Source organism: Tenrec ecaudatus, chromosome 6 (genome assembly GCF_050624435.1).
Source record: "Tenrec ecaudatus isolate mTenEca1 chromosome 6, mTenEca1.hap1, whole genome shotgun sequence".
NCBI classification, from domain to species: Eukaryota; Metazoa; Chordata; class Mammalia; order Afrosoricida; family Tenrecidae; genus Tenrec; species Tenrec ecaudatus.
Window position 1 is genome coordinate 16,704,256 of NC_134535.1, and position 24,588 is coordinate 16,728,843.

Below are 24,588 nucleotides of genomic sequence, written 5' to 3' on the forward strand. Positions count from 1 at the left end.
GCTCCGGCCAGCGGCGCCCGGCTGCCGGCGGCGGCTGCAGCGGCCGCCCGGCTCCGAGCGCGGGCGCTCCGGGAAGCCGGCGCGCCTCGGCGGCGGCGGGGCCGGCCGCCTGGGTGCCCCGCACCCACCGCGCGGCGCTCGGATCGCCGCGCCTCGGCTCGGGTGACCTTCCCGGGGCGCCTCTCCCTGCCCCGCGCCCCGGCCCCGCGCCCCAGGCCGGGGCGCGGCCCTCTCCAGAGCCTCCTTCCCGCGAGCGGCGGGCGGGCGGGCGGCGCAGGCCGGGGGGAGGGGGCGCGCGGCCGGCTGCAGCCTCCCCCCCACCCCACCCCTCCGCGGAGCTCGGCTCCTAGCCGGTCCGCCCTGCCCCGCCGCCGCCGCCGCCGCTCGGGAGCCGGGCGCCCCGAGGCTGGGGGCGCGGCCGCGCTCGCTCCTCCGGTTCGGGCGGGAGCGGGCAGGCCCTGCCCTAAAGGGGCGAAGCTCTGGGGCGCTGGAGGAGGAGCCCGTCCTGGAAGCTGTCCGCGGTTCTCCAGCCGGAGGCAGGAGCCCGGCCCCTGTCGGTGCAGGGTGCCCGGTTTCGGAAGAGTTCCGGGAGCAGAGAGCAGCTCCAGGCGGCGCCGGCCGCTTCCGAGTCAGAGGAAGAAGGGAAAAGAGCTCTGCTGGGGCGCCCAGACCCTGCCCGGGGGCGTTTGGAGCAGGCTGGGAGGGCCGCCCCGAAGTCTGCGCTGGACACCACTAATCGAACTAGGACAGCACCTGCTAGGACCCCGACCTAGAACCCCTGCCCCCTCTTAGGTGGCCCTGCCGCCACCCAGTTCTTCCGCGTCTGCTCCTGCCTGGCAGCAGCCACCGTCAAGGTAAGAACCCAGGGGTGCTCAAGAGCTGAGGCTGGGGGCGGGAGGGGGGCCATCCTAGCACGCGGTGCCTGACAAGTTCTCTGAACCTGTGGCTGGTATTCCTAAACTCGGGATGTTGGAGGAGAGGGAGAGAGGCAGGGTAGGTCCGGTGTCTTTTGCCTGGGCCTGGAGCTGCCCAGAGAGGCCGGAGGAGGTAGATGCCTCTGAGTCTCTCATCTCTCTAGGACGCGCCCTATACCTAGTGAGAGCCTGAAGTTCCCCTTTAACTTAGAGAGACTACGCTTCTGCACCCCTAGCTATTTCCCATCCGCCAGCCACCTGTGCTTTGGAGCACCGGTTGTGCTCACAGCAGATGGTCCCTTTTGGCCAGCCCTGCTCGCTTTTCCTGGAGTGATGTTGGGGAAGAAGTTTTCTTTGCGCCCTGTTTCAGGGAGCCGAGGCCGGTGTTGAGCCGAGCAGGCACAACTTTTACGACCCTCTGTGATGGGGTAGAGTAAGTGGCAAGGAATTGGGAGGGGGAGGAGGCAGGGGACAGGGACGTCCAACCAGCACGCCAGCCCTAGTAGACAAAGCTGCTTGTGAGGAGCAAGCGCTCAATGGACAGAGAGCCTGACAGTTGAGTAAATATCACTGCTTCTGGAGGGTAGAGTGACCAGCTCCGAAGTTTGAGTGCCCCGGAGTTCTTTTGCTGTTTGTCTGATGACCATCTTTTACATTTTCCTCGGAAGGGAGCGACAGTTCTACGAGCATGCCCTCGCCTGTTGGAAATGTATTAGACTCGCAAGCTTCCCCGGGAACACTCCGATTTTAAATGGGTCACCTCGGAGGGAGCAGATTGCCTCCCGCACACTGACTCCATCCTCTGGGTGACCCTGTTTGATGGCAGTGGCGGCAGCGATAGAGACTCTCCCCGCTGTGTACCTGAGCTGACGTCTGTCCCTCGTGGTAGCAGGGATTTCTGCTGAATTTTGCCCCCGTGAACTTTGTCACCCACTCCATGAAAATGATCTCCCGAGGGAGCAGAGCAGGTTGCAGGAAGTTTTACAGTGTTAGTGTCTTATATAAGCACCCCACCCCCTTTGCTTCCCCCAAAAGATTCCATGCTCCTGCTGTGTTCACCGGAACCTGTGTTCACGGGACCTCCTGCTGTGTTCCCGGGGGTGGGTGGATGGCAGTGGTGCTCATGTCACTTCATTGGGGAAGGTGGAAGGAGAAGAGCTAATTCCCTTCCTGGATCCTGTCACTTCAGGAGCATTTTCACTCTCTCTCACCTGCCCTCGCACCTCTGGGGTCAGCTCTGAGAGGTTTAAGATAGGGAGTGTTGGATATTAGGCAGGATCCGCTGGTGATTTCCCTTCAGGCCTCTCAGGAGCATGTGACATCAATTACTCCTAGGCAGGCCAGGCCCTCACCCAGGGGTGGGGGGAGAAGAACCTGGCCCTACCGGTTTCACATTTATCTTTGCACACCTTTCTATTTCAAGAATGCTTAAACTTCCCGAAAATGGCTTGTAGAGAACACATTTATCATGCCTGGCTTCCTGTTAATTCAAGACCAGCGAGAAAACTCACTTGAACAGAGAGGCAAAGGTTATCAAGATTGTGATCTGAGTGGATTTTCAGGAGTGGTGAGAGAGAGTAGTAGAAGAGAGAGGTGTGTGTTTTTTTTTTTAAAGAATAGATTCTATCTGGGAGTGGAGAGAGCCAGGCAGTAGCCACTATTGTGAAGGTAGGTTTCTTCACTAATGTGAAGGTAGGTGCATTGCGGGCTGTCAAGTTGATGTGGGATGCAGGGGGCTACAAGGCAGGTTGTCCCGTTTCTCTGCCTCCTACAGTGGCCAGGACACTGGGAGGACTAGTTTTCTGTTTCACCATCAGTGAAGAAAACTCGAGGACCCCCGTTATCAAGCAGGGTGTTATCTTCGGGCCTGCGAACCTAGCTTGTTGGGGACCAGTATGCACTTGCACTGGGGAGTGGATTCCCACTGCCTTCTGAAGCGATGGGTTTGCTCACTTCCTACTGGAGGTGTTGGTATCTCAAGGCTGTTGGGGGCAGTCATTGTTGGGAAGGCAGAACTTTCTGCCATCCCTGCTTTTGGGAATTACACAGGTGAACTTTCAATCCCTGTGACTGTCAGGAATACTTCCCCCTTTTAACTTTCTGGCTGAAATACCCTTTCAGTTAAGATCCTACCACTTCTGGGCCTCTCTAGTCTCGATCCATCATTAAACTCCTAATACTCCCTTGTCATCTCTGTACCCAGGCACACTCCTTGTGTGCACACAGTGTGAGCCTTACCAGAGACAGTGGGGCTATGCTTCCACTTACGAGGTACAAGCGCTTAGTCAGTCTTGAGTGCCAGGATTCTTTCGGCTGAACTGAGGTAGCATTTGAATTCCCGGAAGAACAAAACCCCACAGCCCCATGCTTGTCTGCAGGGGTGAAGCTGATCAAAGCTGGCTCCCGAGGGGAGCTGGCAGAGCCCCCCAAGAGAGGTTGTTCAGCTCAGAACACTAGCAGGAGCAGGGGCATACATGTCACCGATTCAGCAGGTAGAATTAGGTCCAAGGCCTGGAACCAGAGAATGGCAGGAGGGGATGCATTCCCCTGTGTTCTTGGGGTCTGGCTGTCCGCACTCGGGACCCTTTGCGCAGAGTTGTAGAGAGCTGCATGGTTAGGGGGCTGACGGGGAGCTACTGCTACAGCTTAAGGGAAAATGGCCAGCCTCAAGCAAGCTTTGTTTCTGCTATTAAGGCTTCACAGGTTGATTCTTGTCGGGTCAGTGCAGTCTAGGAGAAGAGAGTAGAGCAGAGCAGGTAAAGGCAATTAAATTTGTGACGGAGCACCTAAGAATGGAAACTGTTGGGAGAAGACAGGCGCCATGGTCCTATGGGGTGGTTGTGAGGGAGGCAAGTGGGAGAGACCCAATAGGACATTGAAGCCAGATGCCGGATGCTGGCCTACTTTAGGACCGTTTGCTGTTGGCGGACTTGTGGGAGCCTGCGTTTGTAGATGTGGACTGTGCTCCACTGGGTTCTTCCCAATGGCTGATTTTTCAGAAATTGATATAGGGCCTCTCCCCCAAACAAAAACAAAAGAACCCCGGGACTCACTATTGGATTGATTCTCCTAACGACCTTATGACAGAGTAGAACTGCCCCTATGGGTGTCCATGACTGTGACGCAAGTAGAGAGCCTTGCCTTTCTCTCATGGAATAGTTAGTGGTTTTGAACTACTGACCTTACCGTTCACATCCCAACACGTAACCCACGGTGCCACCAGGGTGGACTTAAGCCACCACGCTATTTATTGGCAGATGAGTGTGTTAAATGATCATAGCACCCAGGGCCTCTGTGCAAAACACTGCAGAGGACACACTCCCCGTGACCCGGCCCAGGGGGACTGAGGGCTCCAAGCATCCTGCCATTGAAGCCGCTTTTGGTGACACAGCTGCTTGCCAGGTGAGCTGCTCTCATCAGGAGTGTGTGTCATCCAGAGGTGCTGGGCCTCGGCATCTCTCATGCCGAATGGGCATTTGGAGAGCCAGTGTCAGTAGATGAAGGCCAGAGCCCTGGTGGCGTGTTGGGTTACTCTGTTAGCTGTAAGGTTAGCAGTTCAAAACCACTCGCTTGGAGGAAGATGAGGCTTTCTGCTCTCATCAAGAGTCACAGTCCAGGACACCCTCAGGGACACTTGGATTCTGTTCTGTCGGGTTCATGATGAGTCAGAATGGATTTAATGACTGTGAGCTGGGTTTTTTGAGGGGTGGAGGCCAGTAAGCATTTTACAGGATACTTGACAGAGTGTATTTTAAAGGATGCCTCTCCTTTGAATTCAGCCAACCTTCCTTGAATGCCTGCTGGGTGGCAGGTGCCTTGCATTGTGCTGAGGCTAAGCATTTTGTTTGTCACCTTTTAGGAGCAGCAGGCAGTGCAACTTGACCCCATGCTGGGAACTATCAAGTTAGGAACTGACTTTAAGGGCAACTGAGGTGTTCCCGTTTGCAGGGGTGTGGGTTTATCACAGGAAGCAGAAGAAGAGGGTCCTGAGCAGAAAGAGCATCCTGGAAACCCGAAGCTGTGTCCCCTGTGTGGGGAGCTGAGGCATTAGTGTGGCTGGCAGGTGGGAGGTGCTGGCAGTGGGATACTGGGCGTTAGAAGGGAGACCATTTAATATGTTTCCCTGCTGAGGTTCTGTCTATTCAAATGGTGGCAAGCGTGGCTGTTGGCTGAGACCCAGGAATACTAGCTGATTATCCTGCACTGCTATTGGAGCCAGAAGGAAAAAGAAATTTCCTGTTGGTCCATTTGCCTTCGACATACAGCATTTTGCTTCTGTCCTGTTAAAACTAAAAAAAGGTATTAGCAATGCAAATTATGAAAGGGGTCCTTATCAGCCGTAAGTCTGCCCTCTTGTGTACATGAATTACTTCTGGGGCTTTCATTATATGATTATGCAACAGTGGGAAACATGACAATGTTACTTGACAAATGATATAGTATGGGGTGGGGGCGGGGGAAGAAGAAAAAGCCACCCTTCTCTGGGAGAACAAATTGCATTTTGTCAGATGTGCTTCTGGGTAGAGTTACGGTCCTGTCGAGCGCTAACAAGGCTCTTGTGTTTGAATCATTTCCATTCGGCACTTTCTTTCTCTGGGGGAGATGATATTGAGGTTGCGAGCGTGTATGTCTCAGTGTTCGTGTGTAGTTGCACACGAGTGTGTTCTGTGAGACACGGGGACTATCTGGTGAGGAAGGAAGACAGAACAGAAACTGAGCCGCAGAGGATGGAAAATCACAGTTGCAGCCAGCGCCCTTCAGCACCAATCCCAGTTTGGCTTTCAGGAGCTGAAGCCAGAACATTGGAAGTTAACAATCAGAAGCCGTGTGTGTGTGTGTGTGTGTGTGTGTACACGCACACTCCCGTTTTCCTGTGGCCCCTCTCATCCATCCCTGTGTTGAGTGGAAGGCGTGTGGAAGGTGTGGTGGTGTAAGAAGAATCCGGAGACCTGGGTGCTAACCATGCAGCCTATGTTGGCTTGCTGTGTGACGTTTGCATACTTCTTGACATCTCTGGGCTTTAGGCACTGTCTGTACACATTCCTTGAACTGTTTGCCTTGTAACTAGCTATTTAGAGCCCGGGTTGAGGATGTGCATGCCTAAGCTGGTTGATGGTCAAGGTCATGCGACTAATGAGGTTTTCTAGCTTGCTAACTGCAATGGGAAGAGGCCTGGCCAGTTGAGAGGTGTACCCTGCCTTGAACGATAAAACACTGCCGGTGGGAGGGCTGAAGAGAAGAACCCCAGGACCCTTGCTGTGGGTTTGTAGATTCTGCATAACATAGACTGCAGCATGAGACCTCTGATAGAAAGACCAGTCTTGCCCAGGAAACGGGTCTTATCGCCTTACAGACTGCTCAGTTTGCTAGCTCCATAGGCACCTGTTGGCCCCAAATGCGGTATTATTTCTTGACTTTTGCTATTGCTTCTGCTGTGTATCATCCAGTTGATTTTGACTCCGAGCGACCTTGTGTGGCAGTAGGGTTTTCTAGGCTGTCATCTCTATGAAACAGGTCGCTAGGTCTCTCCTGCAGAGCCTCTGGGTGGATTTGAACCGGCAGCCTTTCAGTGGATGGTGCCACCCACCAACTACCATCACCGCTGCCATCAAATTGATTAAGACTCCCAGTGCCCCAAAAGAACAGACTAGAACCATTCCTGAGGGTCTCTTAGACTGTCCATCTTGAAGGAAGCAGACAGCCTCATCTTTCATCTGAGGAGGATCCGGGGGATTTGAACCACCCACCTTTCTGTTAGCAGTCCAATGAGTAACCCACTGCATCACCCAGGCGGCCACATTCCTTGACTACTACTTCAGAATTAAGTGCTTACTGATAACTCCATGCTGGTAATGTGGATTATTTCCAAATGAAGTTGACCAAAGTTGGAGATTTAAGATGTCGCAAAGCCCGGTCTGCCAGCGTGGAAGATGGAACTTTGCCATTTGAGGGGGATGGGGTGGCTCACCTTGTTGGTGAGCTGTTGGGGAGTATAGAAGGAGAGCGCTCTAGAAGGGAATTAGACCCAGAAAGGCAATAGTGTTAGGTTCGAGCCAGAAATACGAACTGCCCAGACATGGCTGGTCTTCCTAGCTGAGAAGGTGTGCTGCTTTTATGTCAACTTGAATTTTCATGACAGTGTAGGGGTGGAGTCCAGCCTGCCAATCAGGTCACAACCTGATGATACCTCCTTGGAGGAGTGGACTTCTTACAAGAAGATACACACAACCTCCCTCTCTCTCTGCATCTTTGCTGTCTTGCCTGCTGGGGCTCTGCCTCCAGGGATGGTCCCATGTGGGCTTCCCTGAGCATTGTCAGCATCCTTCCGCACCTCCACCAACCTTCTTCCTGCTTCCTGGGCTAGCATAGGACGTATGGACTTGTGTTGGCCTGGGCTGGGATACCTTTGTGATAATGTAGTTACTTCTTGTCATATAAGGGTCTTTCTTAGATGTGGATGAGTATCACTGTATCTGGTTTTCTAGACAACCCAGCCTAACACATGTGCCTTGCTAAAAGGGAGAGTGCTGGCCACTCAGCCCCTGGTCTCAGGCGTGGGTATACGTACGAAGCAGAATCGTGAGGAGGAGGGGCAGTCAGCATGTGTGTGGGGCATCACGTTTGGGACATGTTTGTTCCAATGTTGAAGCTAAGGAGTGGAGTTTCCTGTTTTAAGAGAACTTTGCAAATACAACCTGATCTCAAAAGCAACTAATTTCAGTCATCCTTTGGGTGGGTGGTTGAGGTGGAAGATACCAAAGGATTTTTCACTTCCCTAAAGGGGATTTATCACAAGCAAGCCTCTTTTGAATAGACTAGTCCTTGATTGCTGCTGTGGGGAACCTTTTTTACCCAAGGACCATTTGGATATTTATAACATCATGTGCGGGCTATAGTGATCAGACATTAAATTAACTCACCCCCGATGTGATGGCAGGAGCCCTGGTGGTGTAGTGGGTACATGTTGAGCTGCTAAAACTGCAAGGTCAGCAGTCCAAAACAACCAGTCGCTCTGAGGAAGAAAGATGAGGCTTTCTACTCCTATAAAGAGTTACTGTCTGGGAAACCCACAGGGGCCGTTCTCTGTCCTGTATGAGTTGGCATCCACTCAATGGCAAAGAGTGTTTTTTGGCAGGAATGGGATGACAAGGAGCTCTGGTTGCATAGTGGTTACGCATCGGGCTGCTAACCACAGACAGCCTCAGCAGTTTGAAACCAAGAGCCGTTCTGAGGGAGAAGGACGAGGCTTGTTAGTCCTGTAAAGAGGTACAATCTCAGAAGCCCACAGAGGCAGTTCTACCCTGTCCTACAGGTCCCCTCTGGGTCTGAGTAGACTCAGTGCCACCGAGTTAGGACCTTGGGTTGAACGTTGAATGTGATGGCTGGGAGAGGTTTCTCTTTGGCAAGGCTTGCGACGTTAGCGGGTGTTGATGATTTTGTGGGCTTTATATGTTCCCATGCCTGCTTGATTGCATTTCACATTAGTTGATGGACACTTGCCGTGTGTGTGTGTGTGTGTGTGTGTGTGTTTGGGGGGGGTGTCGAAGGGCTTTTCAAACACATCAAAAGCTTTTCAACCCCACACCTCCTAGGTGTGAGGAACCTCAGATTGAAGGGCGCCCCAGGAGGGATAGCAGTGAGTATGGAGGCTTATGTCGCCACTGTCACATCATGCAGAAGGCCCTGGAGTGGTACAGATGGCCTGTCCTCCGTCACTAACTCAACCCCGCCTGCCCGCCCTGATGTTCAGGCCCTTCCTCTGGCTCTCCCAAGGCTGCAGCCCTGGCTTCCCTGCCTCGCCAGCCTCTTCTTGGCCCTCTCTCTGCCTAGCTTACTGGCTGTTGCCTGAAAAACCCCATGTAGTTCCTCCCCCCCCCCCATCTTCCCCACCCCATCACCTTATCTCGCTCTCCCCACACCCTCACTCTGTGTGTAGCTGCTTTCATCCCGTGAACATGCATCTTCATCCTGAGAGAGCTCTCCTGCCCACTCAGAGGACGGAGCCTTCTCTCATTCAGCCAGCAGTCAGCGGGCCCCTCCTGCGTGCATGCTTAGACAGAGGACCACAGAGGGCAGGCAATTGCCCCATCTCTGCCCAGCAGTCTAGTCTTCGTGCAAGCAGTCCTGGCGGCGCACCGTGTAAGTGCTCAGCTGCTAGGTCAGTGGGAGAAGGCCCAGCAGTGACCTCCCTTCACAGAGCTTCTTCACAATCCCTGCACAGTTGACCTGCATCAGAATGCACTCGCAGACACCTGGCAGCAGTCTCTATGAAGGAAACTCTGCCACTGAGTTCCTGCCTGTGTTAGTCTGACTTGACTAGAGAAATTAATGCAGAGACACTCATGTGTGTAATGGTGAACTTTATATAAAGGGTAATTATATATTAAGCAAACATCCCAGTCCAGTCCAGATTTAGCCCATAAGTCCAATATTAGTCCATATGCCCAATACCAATCTATAGATTCCTCTTTAGACTCACATAACACATGCAGTGATGCCGAATGCAGGAAGATCACAGGCCAAAGGGTAGAAAGTCTTGTGGATCCAGTGGTGTGGAAGTATCTTAATGCTGGCGTGGATCTCCACGTGGCTTCTCCAGTTCCAGGACGCTGGCTGCATCAGCGTAGCTCCCATGTGACTTGTCAGCAAGAAGACCAAGCAGAGAATGTCTCTCACCTCCAGGGAGGAACACCAGAGTTCTCAGAATCCTCAGAAGAAGGCCATGCCCACACGTAGGCATCATTGGCTCTGTGATTGACAGGCTGATTGGCAGGCTAGATTGTACCCCTTCACAAGTTGACAGGAGATTATGTCACTGTAGCACTGCCTTATACAGACATAAAGTTTCTGCCTTATGGAGACTTCTTATAAAGACTCTATAGGATAGCGTAGACTTGCCCATTGGATTTCCAGAACCGTAAATCTTTACAGGAACTGAAAGTCTCACCTTTCTCCTATAGAGGTGCTGGTGGCTTTGACCTGCCGACCGTGGAGTTAGTACTCTAACGTATAACCTATGATGCCACCAGGGCCCAATTAGTGCAGGAAGTTGGTGCTAGTAAAAGCATGAGCGAAGGACAGTGGGGCACGATGTTGGAGGCCACTTTGGCAGGAGAAGATGAGAGATTATATGATAGACCTGGTCCTTGTCAATAGGGGAGGAGGGTAGGGTGGGTGGAGACATTACCAGGACAAAATGAAAAGCTTCCACAAACAAACAAACAAACAAACAAACAAACAAAATATACACTGTGCTTGTCATCTGCTTGGTCTCCTGAGTGTCTATCTGGCTATGCATTTTTCTTGGTCTAAGCAGCACAGTGGTTCCATGGATTAAGCATTGCACTGATAACCAAAAGTCCAATGTTCAAACCAAGAAGTCCAAGGTTCAAACCCACCAGCGGGTTCATTGGAGGAAGATATGGCAGTCTGCTCCCATAAAGATTTACAAACTCTGAAGCCCTGTGCACGGTTCTAGTGTGCCCTGTAGGGCGAGTCCCTGTCCGACTCCGGAGGTAGCGGGTTTTCTCAGTCCCTCCCTCTGTGTGTCAACTCCTTAAGGGCTGTAGGGTATGCTCGGCTAATCAAGCTTAGCTCTTAAGAATCCTTCAATAAACATTTATTGAATTAAGTTGAAAGCTGTCCTTGCCCTTAAGGAACATCGTTGGAGAGATTGAACAACATGCGTGAGGAGTTACAGCCCTAACGGAAGGAAGGGTGAAGCGAGCCGTTCAAGCTTCACCCTTTGAACGTGGAAGTGGTGAGGCTGTGAGGACAGTGGAGGCCTGTGCACCGTGGAGCCTCCAATTTGCGGGAAAGCCAGAGAAGGGGGCTGACTGCAGCCACTTACACTCAGTGGAGGTGCTGTGGTTTGAACCCGGTCCTTCGACACAGGAGAGTCGAAACCTGAAATGTGAAGTTGAAAGTAGGGTAGGGGGACATGCCAGTTTAGGGAGACATCGAGTTGGCTCAGTGGTAGAATTCCCACCTTCCTTACAGGAGACCTGGGTTCTATTTCCTGCCAGCCATCTCCTGTCCAGCACCACTGTTCCACCATTGGAAGCGGTGGATGGGATGCTGGGCGGGTTTCGGTGCTGCGTCTGCATTCCGACAGACTAGGAAGAGGCTGCTCAACCAGTGGTACCCCTGTGAACCACAGCTGTCCCTCACCAACTGACCATGGGCTGATGGTGAGCCATCCTGCCTGGGGGTGGGGGAGCCCCCATTGTGCATGGGGCCCCCATGTGTACAGGGACAACTTGACAGCAACAGCTAACTGTGAAGTGGCCAGCCAGGCTGGGTTGAGGAAGAGATAAACTGCTGATGGCCAGGTCTGCGGTTCAAACCCACTGCCATCAAGTCAATTCTGACTCAGAGTGACCCTGTCTGTGTAGAGTGGTGGGCTCGAACTGTAGACCTGTGGGTAGTAGCCCAACACTTCCCCCGCTTCGTGGCTCAGAGTATCAAGCATGTCAGGCTTCTGTTAGCAAAGAGCTTGAGGTAAAGCTGACAAACGAGGTTAGGGCTGTAGGATTTGGGGATGGAGGGAGATGTTTGAGAAGGTGGCGCATATAAACGCAGCATGGGGGACAGATGGGAGCAGAGCAAGTAAGAGGCTGGGGCCTTTGGACGCCTGCATATGACATTTAAAAGCCACTGGGCTGGGCCTGTTCCAGTAGCACAGAGACAGAGAGGAGCTTTTGGACTTCTCTCTCATCCCAACCATTGCCTCAGCCTGGTTTGTTAGAGACTGAAGTCTGAGATGGCATTCATTGCCCACTGGACACTGGCCTCCTTGGAGCAATGTCTGCTTGTGACACAAGCAGCAATTCTTAAAGTGACCCCCTCTCCCTTGGCCCGCAGCTGGGCTGGGGAGGGAGCTTGTGTGAAAAGACTCCCGCGGGAGCCTCTGTCCTGAGTGTCTGTTTAAGAGTAACTTCTCTCTCCTCATGGATGGCAACGAGTGAGGGCTGTAATGGAGACAAGTCTGCCTGCCCCCGAGGGGCTCCGAGTGCAGGGTGACGAGCCAGGAACAGGGTGAGTGGGGCTTGGACATCTGGGAAAGGAAGGGGTGGGGGAGGGTGAGTGCCTCTGCGTGGGGGAGAGGGGATGCGCCTCTGTGTTGAGGGGTGGGGTGGTGCGTGCCTCTGCGTCAGAAGGGAGGGCAGGGGGGAGGAGTGTGCGTGGCTCTGCGTCGGGGAGGCCCTTGCTGTGATGTTACAGAACACACTTTGCTCAATGGTGGCACTGAGCCCTCTGGAAACCAGAAACTTTCAAGTAGGAGAACCCAGTCCCTTATGTTGCTGTGGTTTGTGCCTTCTGGACCAGGCAGTTCACGGCAGCGTCGAGCTGCCCCATAGGGCATCCTGGGTGGCCGTCCTTGGGGGACAGGTGGCCAGGCCTTGGTGCTCACAGAACTGCTGGGTGGTGGGTATGACATGGTGCCGCTCCTTTCAGTCCCTTGTGGATAGTCTTCATGTTCCGTCTTTAAGGACCGAGAGCTTTTCTAGAATGCTCAATGCACTTGCCCTTACTGGTGCACATCCATCTTTCTTATCAGGACCCACACAGCTTGGTGTGATCTGACTGCTGCCGTTCCCTGCAGCCCCATCTCCTCCCACCCACCCCTAGTTCCTCGGGTCACCCATCGCTAGCTGATTCTTCTTCTCTCCCACGATTTCCCCTCGAAACCTGTCCCCGTGCAAACTTCTCTCCGGTCTGGTCAACTCTTGCTCCCTTTTCTGCTGGGGAACCTCATTCCTTTTCCTTCCGATCTGAGCTCAGGCGATTTGCCCTATTTTGGAACTGTGTACCTCCTCGTGTTGGCCCCGCTGACACACAGCAGCCTCCCCTGCCCCCCAACCCGGATTCCTGAGACCCTGCTGCTGTCTTGCTAGAGCACGGGGCCTTTCAGTGAAGGCCGCTCTGTTGAGTCCAGCGATCTTCAGCATCTCTCTGTAAGCCCAGCACATATACGTGTCCAATAAAGAGCTGTTACTGTTGTTCTCTTGAGGAGCACTCGGTGGTTCCCCACCCACCGGCTGCTCCACAGGGGAAAGATGAGGTACTTGGCTTCTGGGAAGATGGACAGTTTCAGATACCCTACGTAGGAGTGGTTCTGCCCTGTCCTGTGGGGTTGCCATGAGTCGGAATCGACTCGCTGGCCATGGATTTGACTTTGCGTTGGATGTTGTTATCTTGGGTACACCGGAATGTGACATTCCAAGCATCATGCGGCCCTTTCTTGCTGAGCGGCAGGGGCTGCTAGTGCTGGTGGGAATGGGCTTTGAAGATATTCTGTGGGTAGAGCAGGCGTGCTGCTCACTGCCTCGCAGTCGGCACTGACTCAGGACAGCCGGTGGACAGAGGAATGGCCATCTCTGCCATCGATCGGAAAGCTAAGTCCATGGTTGTTGCCAACTGCGTTCTGAATGCTTTTCCAACCCAGACAGTTCACTTTCCAGCCCTGCCGTCTGCAGGGTTTCTGTGCGTCAGCTTGGGTCTTCTCAGTCTGCCTTCAGTCTGGAAGCTTTGCCATCACCTGCCCGCCCTTGGTGCATCCTGCTAGCATTTGAAACCCTGCTGGCTTGCCTTTCAGCACCCAGCATCATTCAGGCCACCACCGTGGACAGACTGGTGCAGTTGGGTGGTGGAGAGAATCCATGTCCCTCCACCAGTTTCTAGAATGTACCTTCCTTGAGTGCACTGATCATTGGGCGGTGGTGGAGAAGGGACCCCTGTCAGTTCTTCAGACTCAGAAACAGCTTCCGTGCATGTCCTCAAGGGCTAAATCTTGGAGCTGTGTATCTGAGGAATCCTTTTGTCCTCACTTCCTTCTTTTCCTCCTCAGACATCTTCTCTGCTACTCTGCTGCTAACCATTTCCACCACTTCTATCCAATCTGTTTTCATTGCCACAGGGCCGCCCTGCTTTTCTTAATTTTATTATTTTATTTTTTTGCCTTCTACTTCCTCCTCCTCTCTTCAATTACCTTGTTCTTCTTGGCCATCGAGTCTAAGCCGACTCAAAGGGACCACATAGGACAGGGCAGAACTGCCCCTGTGAGTTTTCGAGACTGTAACTCTTTACGGGACTAGAAAGCCCCATCTCTCTACCATGGGGCAGCTGATGATTTTGAACTGCCGACCTTGCAGTCAGCAGCCCAGTGCACAACCATTACGCCACCAGGGCTCTTGGATAGGAAAGAGTAGTCCTTGGGAGTTGTCCACCACCCCCAAACACACTTTTTCATCCCAAGTCAGAACGTGACCCATCACTGGGACCCTGAGCTTTGAGTGTGCGCTTGCCTCTTCCTGGCCATACGGATGGGCTATGGGGCCATGGGTTTTGTTCAAAGTCTAATGCCCTTCATAGTCTTTGGAGAACCGTTTGCAGAATGGCAATTCTTATTGATTGGGAAAATATGGCACAGTGATGGGGCGTGCCCAGAGAAAGTCAGATCAATGCGTGCAGAAGCTGGGCAGCAGTGCCCAAAGCTCTCCTTCAGAGCCCCACGTCTCTGGTGAGCTCCCTCTGTCCCACTGCCTGTGTGAGGGAGGCGTTGGTGCTGTGTTCATGGACTTGCTCAGCATCCTGAGAGGTGTGACAGGTGAACCCCACAGTGCTCTGGGGTTTCATGTGCTACAGCCCCTAGCAAACTTTCCCAAACTTGCGTGGGGGCAGTGCTTCTGGGGTTCACAGTGCCCCACTGCTTTTCCAGAGCCATTTGACAGTGCACTGTGAGGAATGAGTTTTCTGGGTCTTAGTTTTCGATGAGGAACCCTGGTGGTGCAGTGGTAAAGCGCTTGGCTGTGACCTATACGGCCAGGGATCCAAACTCAAGCAGCCACTCCTTGGGAGAAATGTGTGGCAGCCTGCTTCCGTCAAGATGCCTGCTGGCTTGACTCCTGCTGCTGTCCGGTTCATCCGGGCTCTTCATGGACCAGTCAGACAGGGTAGAGCTGCCCCCACAGGGTGTCCATGGCTGTGACCCGAGCTGAAGCAGATTGCCGCATCACTCTTCTCTCCTGTACAGGGGCTGGTGCGTTTGAACGTCTGGATTTTTGGTAAGCAGTCCAGTGCAAAACCATTGCTCAGGAACACGCTAGCCTAGGTTCTCAAAGTTATTTATTCTACCACCCCCTTTTCAGAAAGAAAATCACTCAAAATTTGTGCCCTAGAGCCCATAAAACCCAAAACCAAACTCATTCTGTGGGTTTCTGAGACGCCAACTCTTTACAGGAGTAGAAAGCGTTTTTTCTTTTCCCCCTCAGAATGGCTGGTGGTTTCAAACTGCTGATTTTACAGTTAGTCCAACACATAACCATTGTTTATAATCCGGGTTCAAGTGTAAGTACATGATTTTGACCCTGACTTGGTCTAGTGCTCCCGAGGGAGCAGTACTGCCCGCTTTGGGAAACACTGCCCTGTAGGCCAGGTCTCTCACTGACTTTGAGTTGATAGTGACTCATAGTGATCCCTTGTGGGTTTCTGAAACCGTAACTCTTTCCGGGAGTAGAAATCTCAGTCTTTCTCCCTCAAAGCTGCTGGTGGTTTTGAACTGCTGACCATGCAAATCACAGCCCAACTCTTAACCACTACACCACCAGGGCTTCATGTAGGACAGGTCTACTCTCTCCTCTAGGGGAACTGGGAGTCCAAGTAGACACGGCAGATGGCAATGGGTTTGGGCTCATTTCTTATAACATTCCCACCCCCACTCCCCTTGCAATTGGGTTTGTCCAGAGCTCTTGTTGAAACATAACACTTTTGAGCTTATTAAAAATGTTTCTGGATTACGCTTAGTAGAAGGTACTCAGCAAACGTTGGTGGTGTTACTGCTGTTACCCAGAGCTCCTCCATTTCTCCGTCGCTTGCTCTTGCCTCCTGTGGTGTGGCCAAGCTTGGGGAAAAGACGAAAATGATCAATTCTTCTGTTCTGAGGACAGGGCCACCGTCTTCCTCTTAGACCTGAATGGAGCATCCGCAGAGATCCTGAAGGTAAAGGCTTGCCTACGATCACTCAGGGCTCCTCTCTGTCTTGTTTCTTTCCCTCCCTAGAAGTGTGGGCTCTGGCAGGTGAGGAACATGAGCCCTAGGGCAAGTGTGAGAAAAGAGACCCTTCCTTCTCGGGTTCTGATGACTGATATTTAAAACCTGGGGGAAGAACTATATAGATAAGATAGTCAGCTGCTGTCGGGTCAACACCAGCTCATGGTGTTCAACAGAACTCAGTACTGCCCGGTCCTCAGTCAGCCTCCAGACTGACAGTTTGTTTGAGTCCGTTGTTGTAGCCCTTGTACGTCTCGTTGTACCCATGGTCAACTATATCTTCCTTGGCTGTCTGGTGGCCTTGTGGGTTGCAATTTGGGTTTCTAACTGCAAGGTTAGCAGTTCGAAACTACCAGCTGGTCTGTGGGAGAAAGAGGAGGTTTTCTACTGCTGTAAAGATTTACCACTCTCAGAGGTGTTATGCCATGAGAGGTCACTCTCTTGAATCTATGTTATATGTTTTTATTACATGAAACCCAGGATCGATGAACCTATAGGGACAGCAAGTAGAATAGAGGTTTCAAGGGGAGGGGTGCAGTGGGGGCGGGGAGCGGGTAAAATGGAGATGATGTCCAGGAGTCCAGGAAGAAAAAGAATGGAAACTGAGTGTGGTAGCAATTGTGTAATTCTTCTTGACATGATTGAACTATGCAAGGATATGATACATGGATTACCTCCCAGTTAATCATAAGAAATTCACCCCCTTGGTAACTGACAAGGCTTGTTGTTCTTTGCCCTAACGGGTCAGTAAGAGAGACAGTGGACTCGATACAGTGAGTTTATTTTATTTTAATGTTTTGGCCTTCAGGGATCAATTCTTCCGATGGCATGTCGAAAGCAGGCAAGTCTGACAATCTTCTGCTCTGATCCATCAGGTTTTCATGGGCACATTATTAGGAATAGAGCCTCGTCTGCCACAGTCTGGAAGCGCCATGAAGCCTGTCTGCCATGGGTGCCCCGTTGGTGTATGCAACAGTGTAGCTTCTAGCATCCCTGTGACACCTGCCACCGCAGCACAGCACGCTGGAACTGGGTACTGAATATGTCTTACGTGCTTTACTTAGATGCTGGGACTCGATCCTCTCACTCTAATCCTCTGAGCTGAGTCTTTCCATTATACAGCTGGGGAAGCAGAGGTTCAGAGAGGAGATTATTTGCTCAAGAGACTGAATTGGACAGACTCCAGGTGTCTCAACCCTGGAATGGACGTACTCTTGTGGTGATATGAGCAGCCCTGATGGTGGTGTGGTTACATGTTGGGCTACTAATCGCAAGATCAGCAGTTCAAAACCACCAGCTGCTCCACAGGGGGAAGCTGAGGCTTTGTATTCCCATAAAGAGTTACAGTCTCAGGGCACCCACAGGGCAGTTCTTCCCTGTCCTGTAGAATCACTATAGGTCAGAATTGATCTGATGGCAGTGAGCTTGGTTTGGGCTCGGGGCGACATGAAGACTTTTCAAGGAGTGTGCAGCTGTGTGTGGTTTTGCAGAGTCTGTCTTCAGAGATTCCCCTCACCCATGCACTGTCTACCCTTCCGTAGCATCAGCTACCCCTCAGGCCAGGTTCTTCCCTCCACCTGCCTTTCCTCGTCTTCCGTCTCCATTTTATAACCGTGAATTTCTTACCGGGCAGGCATCTCATACGTTCGTGGCTATGGGTATAAAATCCCCAAGGGACACTGAGTTTGGATGCGTGTGTGGGAACTATCTCTTGATCAAGACAGTGCTGTAGGTTCATCTTTGGCACACAAAAAGTAAAAAACTGCTCAATCTCCCTGTCATCAAGCTGATTATGACTCATTGTGACCCCGTAAAACACAGTAGAACTGCCCCTGTGGGCTTCCGAGACTAACTCTTTACGGGAGTAGAAAGCCTCCTCTTTCTCCTGTTGAATGGCTGGTGGTTTCGAACTGTCGACTTTGTGCTTAGCAGCCCAACATGTAATTACTAAGCTGGGTGCTAGAAACAGTAGATTTGGACTTCTTTTATTTTTCTTCTTTGAACTCTTAAGTGTGTGTGTGTGTGTGTGTGTGTGTGTGTGTGTGTGTGCATGCGTGCGATTGGGTGAAGATTTACAGATCTCATCAGTTTTCCGCTCAACACTTCATGCGCTTTTTGTTTCATGCCCTTGGCTGCAATCCCACCGTGTCCCACCAGTCACCCCACTTGCTCCCTGTGTTCCCCTTTCTCTTTCCTCCTCCTTCCCTAGGCCCATGCACCTTGTCTTCTAAGGTGTGCTTACCTCCCTGGTCTTACTGCTGTTCCGCTCATGGACCTGTCTATTGTGTGGCTGCAAACTGGACCAGGGGGAGGAAAGGGTTTCCCACCTGAACGGTGGAATTCAGGGTAGCCATCTTGACTTCCACCAGTGTGGTCTGTCCCACCTCCAAGCCTGAACTTTTAAAAAATGATCTTGAGTCTTGGCCTCCAGATTGGGGCCTCCTTTCTGATGTGAAGGGACAATATGAAATCTTCAGGTCTTAAAAAAAAACAATGTGCTCTTGAATTTTAAAAAGGAATGATGGATATCAAATTGCCAGTGTTTCATGTTTATGATGGGCTGTGTAATTGCGTCCTTAGAAACTATTGAAGTGGTGATGAAATTTTTAGATGTCAGCCTAAAAATATGCAAGGGGGGTGGTGGGTAGTTTTTCAAATTTCAGAATTTGCAGAAAGCTTGAAGAGCCCATCCTTTTTTCCCCCATAGAATATCCTGGATATTAATAGGCCCCCGAAGCTCGTACATGCAAGCTGATGAAGCGTCCTTGAAATCATATGCAGTGTCCGTAAACAGTTTAAATCTTGGTGAAATTCTTACACGTGTAGTTCCACATGCGTTCATGTAGAACAAAGTACTCTGATGGGTTCTTGAAGATTTGGAAGAGAGAGAGAGAGAGAGAGAGAGAGAGAGAGAGAGAGAGAGAGAGAGAGAAGGAAGAGCTGGAATGGAGGAGTGAGAGCCAGAAAGGAAGAGAGCACCCCAGAGAACCAGCTCTACTCCACACACGTGACTTTTCCAGGAGCCAGAAGAAACTCCCGTGTGTGTGTGTGTGTGTGTGTGTGTGTGTGTGTGTGTGAGAGAGAGAGAGAGAGAGAGAGAGAGAGAGAGAGAGAGACCTAATCCACACTGCCTTTAAGCAAAAACAACAGGACTTTCTCTGCTTCGGCATCAAGCAGGACTCCTCCACCCACACCCACAAACAGTGCCATCACCTCGCCCCTCCGCCTTCTCCTGTGCTGGTCTTCTCCGGCAGACGGTCCCCATTGGATAGTGAAGGTAGCTCCCAGGAAGCTCAGGGGTGCATCTACCTGTCTCACTCTCAAATCCTTGTCCTAATAACGAGGTATCTACAACTTGATTCTGACACACCGTGACCCCTGCTTGTGTCAGAATAGAATGTTACCCTTTAGGATATTTTTTTTGTATGTCAGTTAATTCCATTTTCTATCTCCACGCCACCCTTCTCCCCCTTTTTATCATGGTAACTATGGATATAACAAAGTGTTTACCATTTACATACGGTCTTCAACAGCTGCTTTTTTAAAATAGATGAGCAGGTCAGTGATCTTTTCTCGAGGCATTGGTCTGCAGACTTGAACTTCTAGCCTTCTGGTTAGATGAGCATGCTCATCGTTTTACACCGGGGATGCCTTTGTCCCCGTCGATTTGGAAAATGCCCTCAGCATGATTCTGGTTAGCTTGCTTGTGGTTAGATGCCGGCGAACTGGTACTGGCCCATAGCGACCCTCTAGTCTAGTGGTTCTCAACCTGCGGGTCACGACGCCTTTGGGGGTGGAACAACCCTTTAGAGGGGTCGCCCGATTCATAACAGTTGCAAAATGACAGTGATGAAGTAGCAATGAAAATCATCTTATGCTTGGGGGTCACCACCACGTGAGGAACTATGAAAGGGTCGCGGCATTAGGAAGGTTGAGAACCACTGCTCTAAGACAACAGAGACGTTGCCCAGTCCTATGCCACCCCCACAATTGTTCTAGGCCTGAGTCTGTTCGTTGCAGCCACTGTGTCAATCTATCTCCTTGAAGGCCTTCCTCCTTTCCGATGCCCCTCTGCTTTACCAAGCAGGACGTCCTTCTCCAGGGACTGTTCTCTCCTGGTGACAACATGTCCAGAGCACGTGAGTCACCGTCACGCCATCCTTACTTTGAAGGAGCGAGCGTGCTAGCTGGGGGTCCTCCCCGACAGATGCACTCTCGTGGCGGTCCACGGCACATCCAAGATCCTTCTCCAGCACCGAAATCCAAATGCATCGATTCTTCTTCCGTCTTCCTCATTCATTGCCCAGCTTTCCCGTGCATGTGAGGCAGTGGAAAGTCCCATGGCCCGGGTCAGGCACACCTCAGTCCTCCCAGTGACATTTCAGCAAGGTCATGAGCAGCTGGAGCCTGGCCTAGATCTCTATCGGGGAGTTGGAGGTGGAGCTTTTCCTGAATTCCTTTGAAAGAAGGGTTAGGGATGGTTCCTGAAGAGAAACGGGGCAAGGAATTCAAGTCAGAGGAAGATGGTTAACCCTGAGAGCTTGAGTTCACATCCAACAGACGGCAGGGCCCGTCTTCCAAACCTGTTTCCTCTCCCAGGAGCCCCTCCCTGGTCACCACTAGCCAATAGCTTCCCAATGCAACAGACACCCCAGGGACACCTCCCCTTCCCTGCTTGGCCATCTCAAACTCTTTTCTGGAAACGACAGAGAACCCTTTACTTTGTGTTGTGTGTGTGTGTGTGTTTGTGTGTGTGTGTGTGTGTGTGTAAAGACTACTCATTTTACAGTTTTCTTTATTAAAAGATTAAAAATGACTTAGTTCCAGTTGCTGTTTTCTGTTTCTGAGGATGCCTGTTGTTTATTGAAATATAATTGTGTAGACCTGCCTGCTTTGAAACAGAGATTAGTAAGGAAGCAAGCTGCTTCAGGCAGCGAGTGCTGTCCGGGCGTGGTGTGTGGCCTTCTAGAAGAGTCAGGGGAGGCAGAGGGCAGAGACGGCGACTGGTGGTAGGCTCGCCTGAATGCCTGGCACCGGAGAGCTGGCACCTGGGCCTCGTGTGTCCTGGGCTCAGTGCTGCCTTGTTGGGATCGTGGCACTGTTCTTTTACAGAGGATGGCATCTCTGAAGCAGTCTCAGGTAGGCTTCGGGTTTTATGACTGTTTTGGAGGATGGCAGAAGAGGCTGCCCTAAGCCAAGACTCTTGTGGGCAAAGCCAAAAGCACATGGCCACTCCAGCCCCCTTTCCACCCTTGTCTTGGAGCCTTGTGGCGCTCTGGCCTGCAAATCTGCCGGTTCTCATTGTGAGCTAGGCAATCTTGCCAGCCTACCATTAATGTCTTGGGGACGCCGTTACGTCTCTTGGGGACCAAAATGTGCAAGCGTGGGGTTTTCAGGTGACCCAAGTCACTAAAGAGCCACAGGTGTGTTAAGAATAGTTTGTTTTTTTCACTCATGCCCAGAAAGAATTTTGGTGAAGACTATGCCACCTATAGGCCTGCCCATTGTTCTGCTTCGCTATGAATTCTCACGGTTCTTCCTCCACCCCCTTTAATGGTGGCTTCAGTGTGTTCGTGTGTGTGTGTGGTCTGGTTGTGTTTACAGTGGGAAGTCACAGCTGAAGAGATGTAGTAAGTGGGCATGTCACATGGTAGGTTCTTTGTGTCAAAAATGAACACCCTGCTCCCTCCAAAAAATGTGGGCTGGGGGGAATCATGCACAAGCCAAAATGTCAATACTGTAGAAAACAGTTAGCTGCACCTGTAGGGCCTGAACCCCTGGGGATGCACTGCTAAGCACTTGGCTGCGGACTGAAAGGTTAGTGGCCCCAGTCCTGCCCAGCCTCCTCACCCCACCTCCCAATCCCCAGCATCCCCAAAAGAGAAGAGACCTGCCCGTTAGCTCCCATAAAGATTAAACTGAAAGTAAACTCGCTGCCGGAAAGTTGATGCTGACTCTTAGCAACCCTGCTCGACAGGATAGATCACCCCTGTGGGTTTCCGAGGTTGTAACCCTTTACGGAGTGGAGAGCCTCGTCTTTCTTCCAAAGAGTGGCTGGTGGTTTCCAACCACTGACCTTGAGGATTGCAGTCCAAGCGTAACACAATCCATCCCCAGGGCTCCTTGAATGGAAGCCCTGGCTGTTAATATGCGCATGGCCTTGCTGGGTGGGCTTGGGTAGAGGGAGCTTGTTCTGTCAGCTTCAGTCCTCTCAGTGTAAAATCCACTGGCAGCTCCAGAATCAATGCACTCCTGTGTCCTGGGGATGCCTTTCCTCTGCAGTATCTGGTGTTTGGTGAGCATGTCCCTCTGACTGGGACACGGACCCTATGATTTTGTTCTCATCAGTAGCTTCTCTTGGAAGGGGGACTGTTGGCCAGGAGCTGTGCACTGGGGGACAACCCAGGACAGCTTGGTACCAGAGTTTCAAGCACCACCCCAAAGTGTGAGCACCCAGGCTGCGCCTCCCCTTCGTCCTGCGGGCACCGGCTGCCCTGTTGTACGAGTTGGATGTAAATCCTGAGCTGTCTCATCCCAGCTCCTGAATATTTCATGGAGAGCGTGGGAACATGCGGCTGCTTCCTTGGTAAGTTGTCACAAGCTGTGTTTTGATATTCGGAAGAGGTTCATGTGGGGGCAGAGGCTACGCGTGTTTTCAGAATGCGTTTCTTTCATGTCTCCTAATAGCTTGCCAGTGGTAAGGGACAGAAACCAGACAAACGAGAAAACAAAGAAACCGAAAACGGCCCCCAGCCCCTCACATTGGCATTGAGAGGAGTGAGGTCTTTTTACCTGCAGCGCAATGCATGCTTCTGTTAGAATGCATGCTGTCGAAGATGGTTTGGGGGAAGATGCTCGGTTACCTGCTTGTTGTCCGTGACGTGACTGGAAACCCCGTGTGCCAAGGAACGAACCCCTGCCCGGACCTATGCCATCCTCATGACCATTGGTAGTGTGGACCCTCGTCCTGTCCAGGGTTCCCACGGGCTGATTTTCACAAGTGGATCACCGTTCTTTTCTCACTGGTTCAACTCAGTCTGGAAGCTCTGCTGAGACCTGGTTGGCATCCCAGCCACCCTCCACTGGAAAACAGGTGCTGGTGCCAAGTGCAGCCATGGAAGATGAGAGTCCCTCTGGGAGGGAAGCCTGTCTCCTCTGCAGAACAATCTTTGCACTCTCCCCCATCGACTTGTGCCCGAGTTTCCAGGGGCTGCAGGTCATCAGAGTCATCTCTGGAATTTTCACTCCTTCCTCTTTCACTCACTCAACTGTTGACCATCTGCTGTGCTGGTCACGAGGCCCTGCTTCCGGGGAGCTTGCCTTCTGGGTGGCCTGGTTCATCGGGACTGGTCTAGGTGGCCTAATTTGTTGGAACTAACTCCGGTGGCCTGGTTCATCAGGACTGCCTTAAGTAAGATGCAGAATGCTTCCAGGCAAGCTGTGCCCATCCTCCGTCCGTCCCCGCCCCTCACTCTCACCCCCAGACCATTCGGGGGTACAGGCTACCCTAGACACAGTGTGTGACTCTCACGCACATTTATTGGGTGGTCATCCCGTGCTTTGCGAAGGCAATGGCATCTTGTGGAGTGATCGCTATGCTCCAGCCCCTCGAGACTGCTCCACTGGCTCTGATGATCCTGTGGCAGTTGGGTTTATTGTGCCAACCCGGCCAATAGAAACATGTGGAATTAATCAGGTTGCAGTTGGATTGGAGGGCAAATTGGTAAATGGCTCTGCAAGGCCTGCCCCCCTCTGTCTTGCTCCCTGGTCATCGAACTAGCATATTGCTGCTTTAGCTAGTTCTCTGCCTCAACCTGTGTGCTACACCACCTGTCAGCCAAGCCAGCCTGTGGATCCTGTGGATCGTGTTGCTAGAGCTTGAGCCTCCTTCAAGACCTGCTTTGCCACGCTGCTGGTGCGTACATTGATTGAGTTTGAGGCTGGTGGATCCTGTCACCTTGCATTGCTTGAGTTCCAAATCCTATCCATGCTAAGCTCCCAAGCTACTGACTGTTGCTGACCCACCCTGCTGTTTGCTGCCTGTGGGCAGACTACCTGCCTTGTCCAAGGGACGACTCCGCTGTTTGCTTCCTTGACCTTGGACCCGGCAGCCCACGTGAGTCAAAGGACTTCCAGTATATTAACTGTTCCATGAAAGTGAGTTGAACTGAGCCCTCTGTAGTGCTGTGTGGACTAGTTGTATTTCCTCTCGCTGTGTAAACCTATCCTCTTATATATATGTAGCTTTTTTCAGTTTGCCTGTCCTGAATTCAAGCTCATTCAGGAGTATTATGCAGGCTTTATATCAGTGCCTCTCAGGTGGGCCATGGTGTTCTGGGGGCTGGCAGGACGGGAGCTTGTTGCCTTGTTCTGTGGTGATGCGGAAGAGCACAGTGGTGGCAGGGCGCTGTTTCTCTGTGTCTAGCTGGCCTGGCACAGCGAGTTCCCACCGGGGAGCACCTGTCCTCCAGCCACTTCCTGATGGATACAACGGGGAGAGGATTCATGCTTTGTCTCTAAGAACAGCGATCTTTGAAAACTGCATCTCTGATGTGGGGTAGGATCTCAGGAGGACAGGAAGGAATTCACTTGCTGGACGAAGACAGCTGCCTAATGGACTGGT

At 52.0% G+C, this 24,588-nt stretch overlaps 1 protein-coding gene across 2 annotated transcripts in view; it reads left to right on the forward strand.

The window, feature by feature from the left end:
* The first annotated feature begins 353 nt into the window (after positions 1–353).
* Positions 354–24,588, forward strand: part of LARGE1 (LARGE xylosyl- and glucuronyltransferase 1) — a 646,479-nt gene continuing 622,244 nt past the window's right edge. For both annotated transcript variants that reach the window (XM_075551019.1, XM_075551018.1), the window contains exon 1: positions 354–854. The gene's annotated coding sequence lies outside the window, so the exon portion shown is untranslated. The remainder of the gene's footprint in view (positions 855–24,588) is intronic.